General features: G+C 43.7%; 1 protein-coding gene across 3 annotated transcripts in view; it reads right to left on the minus strand.

The window, feature by feature from the left end:
* Nucleotides 1-14,406, minus strand: part of ora1 (olfactory receptor class A related 1) — a 192,906-nt gene that overhangs the window by 19,210 nt on the left and 159,290 nt on the right. The gene's annotated exons all lie outside the window — the stretch shown is intronic.

Genomic DNA, 14,406 nt, shown 5'->3' on the forward strand with positions numbered 1-14,406 from the left:
ATGACCCGCCGGGGGCCACAATTCCGGAATAGTGTGCAGATGTACCACTTTCAGGTGAGCCTTGCTGTACTAAGCACGTTTGGCCACGTGCATTTGTGTCCAAAAGTTTAAAAAAAGAAAAAAAAAGTTGCTTCTCCATTCACATCTACTGGGAACCTTTTACGAGCGATGGTTCCATTAAAAGGGCCGCAGATTGCCGTGTATGCCTCACAGCTACACGCCTTGAAAAAGTTCTACAATGCGGGCATGTGCTAACATGCTAACATATTTCATCTTTTGCCGCAAGTAGAGCCAAGTGAACCAAAAGCTTACAGTGTAGGTCCAAATGGCCGATTTATTGCCCGACATCACTTGCGTTGGCTGCAGCAGCTGAAGTTTTAATGTAAACATAACAAACAAACAACTGCACTTTTCTAGTAACGGTTATTTAGTCCATTGGCAAGTAATGTCGCATATTTATAAATACTGCTCAAAAAAATTAAAACAACAAGGTGTTCCCTCAATTGTTTTGAGCAGTACATATACTGTATACATAGCATATACACTGCTCAAAACAATCAAGGGAACAATATGTTCCTTTATTTTTTTGGAACAGGATATTATTGGTTGATTTGTATGGTGAATGGACTGCACTTATATAGCGCTTTATCTACACCATATGGTTCCCAAAGTGCTTTCCAAAGCCTCACAATCACCCAAACACATACACATTATGTGCAATGGGTCACTTCTGCAATGGCAATTATGTTCATATGTAAATGTGACGAATGTTCACTGTGCGGAAGCAGATCACAAAAATTAAAAGCTTAGCAGCACCCCCAGGTTTAAATTAAGTGAAGACATGAAGCAACGAATTTGAAGCTGAGTGTAAAAAACGATTGGTGTGTCCTGTTCTGGAAAAAAAAAAAGACACAAGGAGATAAGGAAGGCGAGAGCGCCACCTGTTGATGGTGAGTGGCGTTACAACAAAAGAGCACCTTGGCACAGTAATTGTATGTACTTAACTTGGGTTTTAAGTCAAACAATTTGGACTGTTAACTGATTTTTTGTTTTTTTTGTTTTGTTTGTGACCAGCTGAGCAAGAATGGAAGGATTCATTCCATAATTTAAAAAATAAAACATAAACAGTAGAGTATATATTATGATGTAATATTAACACATCAGAATATGAACACTGAATATTACATACACATTTTTTTAATATGCTAATGTAAATAACTGGTTAAATTAGCCAGTAATGGATTTACATATGTGCCATTAATTTGCAGGCCAGATGCTGGGACTACCAAATAATATCAGAGATCTCATGAAAACATCTGGGAAGACTTTAAATGGGAAGTCAACCCAAAAAATGTCTTCACAATAATATGTCCTATGCAGCCCCACTAGTCTAAACGTGATATTCTGGTTAATATTGTGTTTATGGAATACGAGTTAAGCAGCAAAATCCACCCGTTTTTATCCATCTCAGGAGGAAGCCATTTTGTTCTTTGCTGTCGATTGCAAACGACATCACAGGTTGCTCTGGGGATCAAATAACGACCAATCACGTCACGTGACCAAATTCAGAAAAAAAAGATGAGCCGCGATTGGCCTTTTCCCGAGCCGTGCGGCACTGTGATGTCATCTTCAGTTGACAGGAAGTGGCAAAATGGCCGCCCCATGAGATGGCCAAAAACAATATTCCACAAACACAATAATAATCAGAATACCGTGTTAAGACGAGTGGAGCTGCATAAAACTGATTATTGTAAAGAATTTGTTTTGTTGTTGGCCCCCATTTTTTTTTAAATTGTGAAATGCATCAGATATGTCCTTTAGAAGAGGCGTTACATCAACACTTCAAAGTTAATTATCATTTTATAATGGTGAAAGTTCCACTCGGGAATGCGTTCATTCACGTTCCCGCGGGGAAAATTGAGAGGTCAAGCATGCAGCTTCCCAGTAAACGAGCAGCTGCATTATAACATCCATCACCCGTCTCTCCGGACCATCAACATCTCATCAGCCATCAACATTAACGCTCACATCTGGTCCATTTGGTGGGGGGGGGTTGGAGCGAGACCCTCTCACCTCGCAGCTCCCCGCCCAACCGTCAGCCCATGTATGCTCATTAACATTGGAGGATGGCGGCCAACGTGACCTTAGCGCCAAACGTAGAATGGAGGCGATCCACTTGACCTTGTCCGCCTTCCAAACGCCCGCGGAGGGTGGTCCCAAGTTGTGGGACGGACAGGTTGAAGGTCGACCTCGCCGCATGGCCGAGTGCGGCGTTCAAGATCCACAGGCATTTTTCTGTGGTTGTTCCTCAGAGGACAAATGCATCTGAGAGAATCTGCTTTTCGAGATGGATTGTGTTGTATAATGCACGGATGTGTGAGTATTACGTTATCAGAAACACACTGAAGGTGTACAAGGAATCCTCAGGTTATATTTATGGCTTAGAAGTGTTTCTTAACCACTCCCAAACAATTTCCTTCCATTTTGTGCTTCAATCCTTGGCACATAACCACTGTCCACTCTCTTCTTAATGTGAAAATCTGGACCGAGAGATAGGTGGTAAAAGGAAAAAAAAAATAAAGTCCATTAATGGAAGATGGAGTCTCATCGACCAGTGGGTGTGATGACGACTCGAGATCTCTGATCGAGTACTTCCACGCTGGACTTTGAAGCGGGATGGAAGCAGAGGGGGGCAAACTTTTGCAGCTGCTGCTTGAGTTGAGAAGTGCTCAATTAACCTTTGCTTGTGCTTAAAAGGAACACCAAAATAACAGCACTTCAAGTGGACTCGGCGATTTTGATGTTGAGGCATCGGGTTCGGGGAAGTTATTTGCCGGGCTGAGTAAAGGTCGGCATGGAAAATCTATCACGTTCTGAGTTGCGCTAAACAGCGCAGATATAACTTGCACAGATGTGACTCACACTTTTGGAGAGGTTATTATTAGGGCCTGACTGATTTGCATTTTTTGAGGCAGATGCCAATTCCGATATTTAGCAGGAAAAAATTCAATAACCGATGAATTGGCCATTTATTAAAAAAAAAAAAGGAAAAAAAAAAAGAGTATATAATGAATAAAACACCTTTTGGGGGATCTCAATACTTATCACATAAAATTATATAAATCACAGGCAGGACATTCGGCCATTTGTTAATATATTGTCCTTTAGTATTTGTTTAACTTTACAACAGGGAGGAATCTGATCTGATTGGTTGTGGCTAGACATGTGGGTAACAGGACTGACATAGAATTATCTGATTGGCTGTTGACCAGATAAAGAGATGAAGATTCCTGACATCACATAGCGTCTTACCAGTTGAAACTAGATGCGGGTTACATCAGTTCAAAACAAACACTGGACCTCACGGCCATGACCCAAATATAACCCTTGCATGACCCTAGTAATGACAGTAAGCATAACCCTTGCATGACCCTTGTCATGACAGTAAGCATGACCCTTGCATGACCCTTGTCATGACAGTAAGCATGACCCTTGCATGAACCTAGTCATGACATTAAAAATAACCCTTGCATGACCCTAGTCATGACAGTAAACATAACCCTTGCATGATCCTAGTCATGACAGTAAACATAACCCTTGCATGACCCTAGTCATGACAGTAAGCATAACCCTTGCATGACCCTTGTCATGACAGTAAGCATAACCCTTGCATGACCCTTGTCGTGACAGTAAGCATAACCCTTGCATGAACCTTGTCATGACAGTAAGTATGACCCTTGCATGACCCTAGTCATGACATTAAAAATAACCCTTGCATGACCCTAGTCATGACAGTAAACATAACCCTTGCATGACCCTAGTCATGACGGTAAACATAACCCTTGCATGACCCTAGTCATGGATGGATGGATGGATGGATGGATGGATGGATGGATGGTTGGGTGGATGGATGGTTGGATGGGGTCTCTCACATTGAACAAATCGGGCAAGGTGTTAATAATCGGTTACCTCACTAGGAATTAGTGAAGAAATCAGTTGAAGAACGATTAGATTTACAATAATTCAGCTCAGTTTTAAAGTGATTTATGTGCATCCGGAGAAAATTCAATAGCAGGAAGACTTTAACAACGTGTGTGTTCACAAGAACTAGACCGAATGTGCCAAGGGAGCCAAACGGATCACAGAGCAGCGCCAAAGTGACACCTGGCCAATGTGAGCATGTGTTCTCCGGAGGCCACCAATGCGTCACAGAGCATGCGCGTGATGAATTCCCCCGAAAAGCACGGCGCCGTTCGCTACGCCGCATCGCCGAGTTTCGGCAAATGGGCTCATTTGCGACGTTGACGGCAGCAGGGGGGGGGTGCGCGGAGTAATGGTTTCAGCCACCAGCGTGATGGGAACAGCCTGGCTGGAAGAAGGCTTACAGTAGGTCAGCCATCTCCAGGAAATTCGGACAAATTGAAAAGAAAGTGGAAACCTTTGGCATTTATCACAAGGGGAGTTTGCAAAGGTCATTGGCTGCTTTCTTCTTCCCGCCTCATCCCCTCTGGGCCTGTTATTGCCGCAGCAGGGGGGTCTCGGGGGAAGCCATGATGTCCGACATTGACAACATAGGTCAGATGTGGAGGAAGCAGAATTGGAAGCAGCTTATGTCTTCTTTCCTCACATTTATTTGCACGGATGTTTTTTTTCTTCCTTTATCTATCTATCTATCTATCTATCTATCTATCTATCTATCTATCTATCCCTTTAGTTTTATATTTATGCTGCGTTCCTTCTACAAACAGGCCAATCACAAAACAACTGCAGTCAACTTCTGGTTATTCACCTTCATTTATCCATCACATCAGTTTCATCAGGGTGTCTGTTAAAAATAAACCGCAGTGCCGAAAATAACGCCGTAGGCACGTGGTCGACGTGCTGAAACTCGCAATGACTCCTAATGCCGCCATAATGCATCATTCCGCGTCATAAACACTCCAACCTGCATTCCCGCTGGACCGCGACCGCCTCGTTGGAATCTTAATACGATTCCCATCAGTCATGACGGAGCACGTATTCATGGCATGGCTCAAGATTTTCCTGATGTTGACACATCCATTTACAGTGTGGCCTGTCGCGTCGCTGTCGAAACGTTAACGCGTCTAATAAATCATTTCACGTCGGCCGTCCTCGCTGGACGAAAAGATAATAAGGAGTTACATGCTGTTCCGACTAAAGTCACATTTCACTGAGGCAATGTTGCGATTTTTCCCATTGTCCCCCGTCATGCTTTTTTAATAGCTTTTTTTTAGTAGCTTTTTTAATATCGACACTAATTTGTCATCTTTCTAAAATTACACCGTTTGTCTATTGCATGCATGCAACTTTACGCCCTACCACATAATCGCAAAAACACCGCATATACAGTAATGTACGCCAATTGAAATGAATGGTGGGGGGGAAGGGGGGGGGGCTAAAACAAAATTGCGGACGAACATTAAATACAACTTTTATTTTTTATTTTTTTTTATGGAGACGACCAATGATGTCATATTTAGCACAAAATGCTAAATATCGTCCGATCCCGATAAGTATTGTCCATTTACTGCAACATCGCACACTCAGCTCAACCTCCGCTAAGGATGCTGGGAAAGTTGCATGAATAAATGAAGAAACAGAGAGAAATGAAGAGAGAGCAGAAGCAACTTAAATTGCCATTTGCCATGAAACGGCATTTGGACGCGGGTGCATCCGTCCCCAGAAGCAAATCCTTATTTTACCTTTGAACGCAAGCTTCATGCACCCCCCCGACACATTTGATGTTTCCCCCAGATGGAAACGATTCATTTGTCGAACACGAATCCCCGCTGACCTGCTCATCAGGTGCCTGATATATCAGACCGTCCTGGTGGCGGCAACCGGGTCACCGTGATACAAACAAGGCGCAGGGTGGCGGTGGGTAATTATTTCCCCAGGCGGGAGGAAAACACGGACGTGGTGTCAGGTGTATGCTTCTTTATTTAGGCGAAAACACCGCATGGTCCTCATCAGAACTTTTGGAGATTGCTTTGGAAACTCGTTTTTTTTTCTGATTGCAATGCTGAGTGCTGCTGTCCATGGTGCTGAATGTGTTTGCTTTGCATGATTGTCGATCGCTGCGAATCTGAACTATAGAAGCACCTTCACGCAAGATGTTTTGGAAGTAAATAAACATAAAAGTAAATACAGCGCGCGTAATCTTCAATCGCAAATATTTTGCATTTGGACCAACAAAGTTCAGGAAAAAATATGTTTGAAAAGGTCCGACAATCAGATAAGACTTCAGCTTGGTAAGAATTGTAAATGATTCCCGACCGCTTTAATGTGCAGCATGAGATTATTAAATTTTACTTAATTGATTTTTGTTCACCTATATGCCAGTGACAGTTTGAACTTTTAAATCATTTAGGTACAAATAACCTGTTGCCATTAAAAAAAAAAAAATCGGAATAATAACTTTTTAACGGTCCCAGATTTCACACTTAATACACAATTAATAAATTGAACAGTAGCTAAATTGAGAGAAAATTTTAGATACTTCAATATGCTATATCTACTTTTGGTGACATTTTTGTTTGGTTTTGTACCATGAGATTTTTCTCACATAAAATATGCACCTTGGATTAATAAATGCTGGGAAACTTGTGTTGTTGTTATATTGCCGTCATGAAAAATTTTGCCGAATGGAATGAGATATGTGATGAAGAGAAGGGGTCCTTGGACAGAGCCCTGGGGCACACCTGTGGTGAGTGGGGTTGGCCAGGTAGAGAACGATTTAAGTGGAATGAGCCATAAAACAATACATAACAAACGCTATTTTTTATTTTTTTTGGAAAAGAGTGTTGTAACTTTATCCTCTTTGTATATGCCGATAAACAATGGATGGCGAGTTTCAAATGGCCCCCAAGTTGGGGTTTGGACATGCCTGAGTAAAAAAAAACCAAAAAAAAAAAAAACCTGCCAAATCTATTTCAACACAAAACAAAACAAACAAAAAAAAACAACAACAACAAGACCACGTCAAGTGTAATACAGTGGTTGATTAGCGTAGGCATTAAATCGGAATTGGCCACTCGTAAGTGCAAAAAGACACTTCAAATGGTGTGTATTTGAGGAAGTGATCCCGGCACTCCCACAGCTTCCTAAATCCCCTCCAAGACCAACGATGGATGCTGAAGCACGCCACCGTCTTCTGCTATTTGCGCCACACACATTCCACTCGGGCGTGTCAGTGGCGGGACAATGCGATGATGAAGCCGCCAGCGAGAGGCGCCCTGCCGAGATTTAATCAGCGGCGCGAGCCGTCGCGAGCTCGCCGCCACGCTCATCACCAGCCGTTTTCGCAAGGCTCATTTACCACACGCGGTTTTTGGCGCCCAACTGCAAATGAAAGTAAAATATTTGCCAATTGTGCTTCCCATACGGTGCACTTCCTCTTTCAATGTGTTATGTCCTGAGGTTGGATCCCAAAAACGCAGACGCAAATAAGATTTTAACTCTTTATTCGCATAACATCGAGAGGCGCAGAATAAACTTGACTAGACGAGAAACAACGAGAATGTATCGAGAATCACGAGACGCTAAGCGAACTTGGGCTGTGGAGGTGCACAGAGGAACAGAGGTAATAATCCGACAAAAACACACACTTCTCAGATAGGCTTATATAGACAGTGAATCGATCTGATTGGTTGTGGCTAGACATGTGGGTAACAAGACTGACATAGAATTATCTGATTGGCTGTTGACCAGATAAAGATTCCTGACATCACATAGCGTCTTACCAGTTGAAACTCGATGCTGTCTACATCAGTTCAAAACAGTCACTTGACCTCACGGTCAAACATAACCCTTGCATGACCCTAGTCATGACAGTATGTTTCACATAGAGAGGATACAAACAGCACAACATCAGGCCGTAGCTGAGACTTGAACCCAGAATCTCAGGACTGTGAATCACACATGCTAACCACTCGCTGTGTTAAACTATCATAAATTCCAGCACCCACTGCATTCATTTGCAGCCCCAGTCAAGGATATATTTTGTTGTTGTCTTTTGCTGCTGAATATTCACACACTTTCTTCCTCTGACAAGAAAATGCCAATTTACACAAAACTTCTTTCATCCAATAAGCCAAATGCAAATGAGCGCCAGCAAAGAAGGTCAAACATATTCTGGAGCTTCTGTATAAAAGGGTGAGAATGAGCTGTGGCTTGTATTGCGTTCCGACGTGACTTGAAATAGAAAATTGACTTTTTATAATTGCTACATGTCAAACTTCATTTCAATTCCTTTCCTGTGTAGGTCTCTTGATATAAAAAGGGACATATTAGGCAAGAGTTGTCATTTGGGTTTATTACAATACAACAAATGAGCTCCCAAAACCAGACCAGTGTGCTTCTCATGCACATGCTGCAGCTTAAATAAAGAACATAGAAAAATATAGAAAAAAAAATAGAAGGACGGGGCTCCCAAATGGTTGACCAAAACTAAGGCAACTCAACTCAACTCAACTTTATTTATAAAGTGCTTTAAGAACATGCATTAGATTTCAAAATTCTGCTACTGGTCTATAAATCACTAAATGTTTTGGGTCCTGAATATATCCAAAAATGCTGATTGAGTACAAACCCAGCAGGCCTCTGAGATCGACATACTTGGGCCAACTAGTGGAACACAGAGTTCGAAGCAAACACGGTGAAGCTGCATTTAGCTGTTATGCTGCACACAGATGGAATGCGCCAAATGTTTTTAAGGTTTGCTGAATGATGACATTGTCAATTTATGTTCTGTTAGTACATTTTGTAACCTACTTTTATTTTTTCTTCTTCCTCTGAATGTTAACTACTGTGTTTGTTGATGCTTAAGTGTTGTCGTTCATTGTGTAAAGCACATTGAGTTGCCTTGTGTATGAAATGTGTTATACAAATAAACTTGCCTTGCCTTCTACAACATTCCTAGGAATTAACAATGTCCCATCACTGGTAAGCTACTTTTAGAAAAGGCCCGGGGCGCTACTACCACATTGTTGACCCCTGCCCTAGCTTGTTCCTGGTAGTCGAAAGTTTTTCGTTGGGTGGGACGAGCGGTGACTCATTTGCATTAAAAAGGGCCGCCCCTCAAAACAGGCTAATTTCAGCTAAGCAAAAAAAAAAAAAAAAAAAAAAAAATGTGTGTAAAGTGTTCTTGGTTCTTGGGTTAATGGCAGCATGCCAGAGAACACTGCAAAAAAAGCACAACTTGTCTCCTTTGACTGAAATTCCAATTGAAGGCTCCAGAACCAAGTCCAGATGTTAGCAACCATAACAGCAGGTGTTTGCTGGTCTTTTCACAGAACAAAGTAACAGCAACATACGTACGTACTGATGATTTGATTGACAGATCAATCATTTGCAAGTCCAAGACTTTCCAATTATCCTTTCAACACATGTACATTGAAAGCGCTTATTTTGAAAATGTTAATGCGGACGACACAAAAGACGCAAGTCCAAGCGACAGGAAAAAGCTACCGTGAAGATAATTGTTTTTTTTTTCTTTCTTCCCCCTTCCTCCTTTTGATGAACATCTCATTACAATGTGGCGGAGATGGATGCGAGGCGGATAAAACCAGGTGTTTATAAGCGATTGTGCAGACAAAAGGGGGCTTTTGGAGGACCCTCTCCACGGCATTCTTTGCAGGCTTTGGAGTGAAAGGTTTTAATGGCCTCCCTGTGTTATTCTCCGGTGTGTTATGACGACTTGATTGGGCCTGAAGTCTGCTTTCATTTCGCACGCGGGCCTCGCGTCGTTATGGTAATTCCCCCCCTCCTCAAGTAGATTGCATTCTCTTTGGCTGCTCCACTCGGATGCCGTCCGCCCGCGGGAAGCGCACCGTAATGATAATCAAGCCGGAAGAACAATAGCGCGCCGCGTACACAGACGCTCCAAGTGACCACGCGGTTACCTGAGCAACAAGGAGAGCGATGGAAGCCGCCGAGTCGGCGCCTGGCTTTGCCCTCGGCTCATTTCGCGGCTGCCCATTAGCTGGCACGAGCCGCTCTGCACGCGTGCGACATTCAAAGTGCAGCACATAAAAAAGCGGGTAAACAATATAAAGAAGGAGAATGATCGCCTCGCCGTGCTTGGGCTCGATGCAATTTACATCCGACGTCCCTCCAGAGCACTTTCGTTGATCACGTGATAACCTGCCTTTCATTTAAGGAATAGCATCACAGCCAGCTTTCACTCGCTCTCTAATATCGTGCAATAAATGTCACTGAAGCTTGACTTTTGACCTACATTATTATTAGTAGAGGTGGGGGACTCGAGTCACATGACTCGGACTCGAGTCGAGTTAAGTGGCTAATTCTAACCCCGGGTTTTCACTGGATGCGGTTGCGGTGCGGTTGCGGTGCGGTCCGGCGACGCAAGCGATTAGATTCCATTCATTCGAATGGTGCAGTCTACACCGCTTGCGGGTGCGTTGCGTGTCGACTACGGAAGGCCTGCGGCGTGCCGCAAGCCTTCCGCAAGGATAGCCTATTTTCTATTTTTGCCGGACGCCGCAGCGGTAGGCCTCCGGCAAATGGCAAGCTAGCACAAAACACATCGAGCGGGACAGGAAGACCGAGGCAGTTTCAAAATAAATTTCCGGTTACCTTTCAGAATAAAATACTCGCCAGCTCCTATTTCGCAAGTTTTTCAGCAAAACGTGACGTGAGCGTCGCCGCCGGGCCATGTGCTCATTCACGGTTTAGACACCAGCGAACATGGACGAGGAGAGGTTTATATTGGAGGTGGAAAACCACAAAATAATATATGACACGGCACATCCTTTTTATAAGGACTGTAATGTATTGTGAGTTTGATGTTCGCGATTGCTTGTTGTGCCCGTCTCGCTTGCCGTACTGAGCGGCAGCCGGACGGGGAAGACAGAAATAAAGAGTGGACCCGCACTGACCCGACTCTCGTTATTAATATACTTTACAAGGACAACCAAAAAAAGGATGCTGCATGGAATCTCATATCTTTCTGCTTCTCTGTTGAGCAGACTTTCTGTATGTTTGTCGTTGTGAAATGCCACATGATCGCGCGCGCGCGGTCCCGCGAGACACGTTGGGAAGTGGGCGGCGACGGAGCTGCCGGACCGCAGCTGTGCGGAGCCGGTGTGGATTGACAAAAAAATTGACCGGTCCGGAGCACGCAGTCAAGACGCACCGCACCGCAACCGCACCGCAACCGCATCCAGTGAAAACCCGGGGTAAGACTTGTGAATTACTTGGTAAAAACTTGACTTTGACTTGGCATTCAAGAGACTCAACTCAACTTTGACTTGAACTCCTTATTAGGCTTCATTTTTTCAGGCCAGCAAAAGTCTTTTGGTAATTTTGCATACAGGTGAATGTAAACTACAGCTGGATTTAATTTAAAATAAATACCCTGCACATTAATTTGCGATTAGTCCAGGGTGTCCTCCGCCTACTGCCCAGAGCCAGGTGAGATAGGCGCCAGCACCCCCCGTGACCCTTGTGAGGAATAAGCGGTCGAGAAAATGGATGGATGGATGGATAATTATTTATTTAATTAATTAATTAATCAAATAATCAATATCGAATCGGTTTTCCTTTTCGAGCCTGGTATTGATTCATAAAACCATGAATCGATTATTTTAACATCTCTCCCATAAATTTATTAGAAAATAGAATTTTAAAGGCCAATTTTTTTTATTTTTTTTTGTATTTTACTCTTGCATTGGTTTTGTTTCTTTCACAGGGATAAATGAGGAAATGAGCAGTTGACGTGTTTACATTTGATGAGTTTAGAGCTGTCAAAATTAATCAATTAATGGACAAGTAATCGATTATCAAATTAATCAACAAATATTTAATAATAGAGTAATCGTTTGGAGTTTTTTTTTTTCTTTTTTTAATTTAAACTAGTCCAAATCTCTGATTTCAGCACATCAACAGTAATTGTTCACTGATTTCTGTGGCCCATCATGAACATAGATTGATTATCTTCTGGGTTTAATCAAAAGAAGACATTTACAAACATCTGTTTATGGAAAACAATGAACAAACTGGTAACATAGTACAACATCAAACCCCCTTTTTTAAATCACTATACGAATACGGACTACGAAATCAACACCAATCACTGGTTAATAAGCAAAATAATCAAAATCAAAATTAAGTAACTAGGGAAAAATGCTCGTTATACGCTTTAATGCAAAATTTAAATGAATCTGATTAGTCGATTAATTGAATAATCAATATATTAGTCCATTCTAAAAAAATATTGGATAGGGACAGCACTAGAGTTGCTTCCTCCACAAATCTGCCATTTAGTTCACAAGTGGCCTTAAATAATGATTCGCCAGATTGCACAGCGGTTTCAACTAATTCGCCAAGCAGCGTGGTGCATTTAATCCGACACTCGGTTATGCTGCCCATGCACGCCCTGCTGCCTCGGCCGGGCCGTGAAGAATGGCAGTATTATTATTATCGAGTGCGCCTAATAAGAGCAGCGCTCATCCATCCTACTTGGCTTACTAGCTCTTCCATCACGACCTCTTCTGCAGTTGCCGAGGACAGCTTCTGCACAGAACTATGGAGGACGTCGTCCATCACCCTTCAGGCCGAGCTGGACAGTTCGCTTTGAGCGGGAGAGGAGACATATTATGGAGAAGTGACTTTTTTTAATTGCTTGTAGACAAATAAGTGGATCTCTGGAATGCCAGCCAAGCCATCACGTGTGAAACTAAATAAGCAACTATGTCATAATTGAACTATGCGGTTATTAAACTGGTTGTATTTCCACTCTTGATAGACCACCCCGACATCATGAATATGTCATTGTGAGCTTTTGACCTTTTTTAACATACAACACTGTGCCCTGTGATGACATCATCACACGTCACGTCGCCGCCGCCATCTGCTTGGCCCTCTGGGAGCCCGTCGGCCACCCGCAGCTGCCCCTCTGACATCCTCGACTCACGTCAGCGCCGGTAATAAGCGGCCGACAGCTGCCTGATGGACCCCGCGTGAGTCGCTAAAGGCTCCACCCGCAAACGTCCATCCATTCCTTTTCGATAGCGCTTGTCCTCATTAGGGGATGCACACTGGAGACTCGCAACGGACTTTGAGCCTGTCATGTTTTGGTTCCGTGTGGTTAGGTTTTGGTTGGTTTTAGGTGTTTGTAGTGTTTTGTCCTGAGTTCTCCCCTTGCCTCGTCATACTTAACCTCGTCCACCTGCGTGTGTCTTCCCTTCCCAGTACGTGTGACCAATCAGTACCCTCTGCCTATTGTGTTTCCCTGGTGTGTCTTCTTCATGTCTCATTAGTGTATTTAGTCAGTGGTGTTTGTTCAAGTCAAGTCTCCCCACGTCAAGTCAAGTCGCCTCACGTCAAGTCAAGTCTCCCCACGTCAAGTCAAGTTTCCCCACATCAAATCAAGTCTCCCCACGTCAAGTCTTGTCGTCTCACGTCAAGTTAAGTCACCCCACGTCAATTCAAGTTTCCCCACGTCAAGTCAAGTCTCCCCACGTCAAGTCAAGTCTCCCCACGTCACGTCAAGTCTCCCCACGTCACGTCAAGTTTCCCCACGTCAAGTCAAGTCTCCCCACGTCAAGTCAAGTTTCCCCACGTCAAGTCAAGTCTCCCCACGTCAAGTCAAGTCTCCCCACGTCAAGTCAAGTCTCCCCACGTCAAGTCAAGTTTCCCCACATCAAATCAAGTCTCCCCACGTCAAGTCATGTCGCTTCACGTCAAGTCAAGTTTCCCCATGTCAAGTCAAGTCTCCCCACGTCAAGTCTTGTCGTCTCACGTCAAGTTAAGTCACCCCACGTAAATTCAAGTTTCCCCACATCAAGTCAAGTCTCCCCACGTCAAGTCAAGTTTCCCCACGTCAAGTCAAGTTTCCCCACGTCAAGTCAAGTCTCCCCACATCAAGTCAAGTTTCCCCACGTCAAGTCAAGTCTCCCCACGTCAAGTCAAGTCTCCCCACATCAAGTCAAGTTTCCCCACGTCAAGTCAAGTTTCCCCAAGTCTCCCACACCCAAGCCAAGTCTTCCACATTCAAGCCAAGTCATGGTGACCAGTCCGCTCACGTCCGCCCCATCATGGCTACCTGCTTCCCCTTGTCCAGCCTGGTCTTTTGTCACCTTCCATCCCGTCATGTCAACCAGCTTCCCCTTGCCTGGTCTGGGCGACCAGTCCTCTCACTTTCCGTCCCGTCAAGTCAATCTTCTTTGTTGTCAATAAAATTCCTCATATTGTCCTGTCTGTGTCCCTGCTTTGTTTCTCTGCGATAGGGTCCATCGACTCCCCACTGACCATGACAGAGCCAGAGAAGTGGGCAACACCCAGGATTGGTCACCAGTTAATCACAGGACATGGGCCTACTCCATTCACACAAATGGACAATTAATTAGAGAACATATATAGAGC

The sequence above is a fragment of the Festucalex cinctus genome, chromosome 8 (genome assembly GCF_051991245.1).
Source record: "Festucalex cinctus isolate MCC-2025b chromosome 8, RoL_Fcin_1.0, whole genome shotgun sequence".
Lineage (NCBI taxonomy): Eukaryota > Metazoa > Chordata > Actinopteri > Syngnathiformes > Syngnathidae > Festucalex > Festucalex cinctus.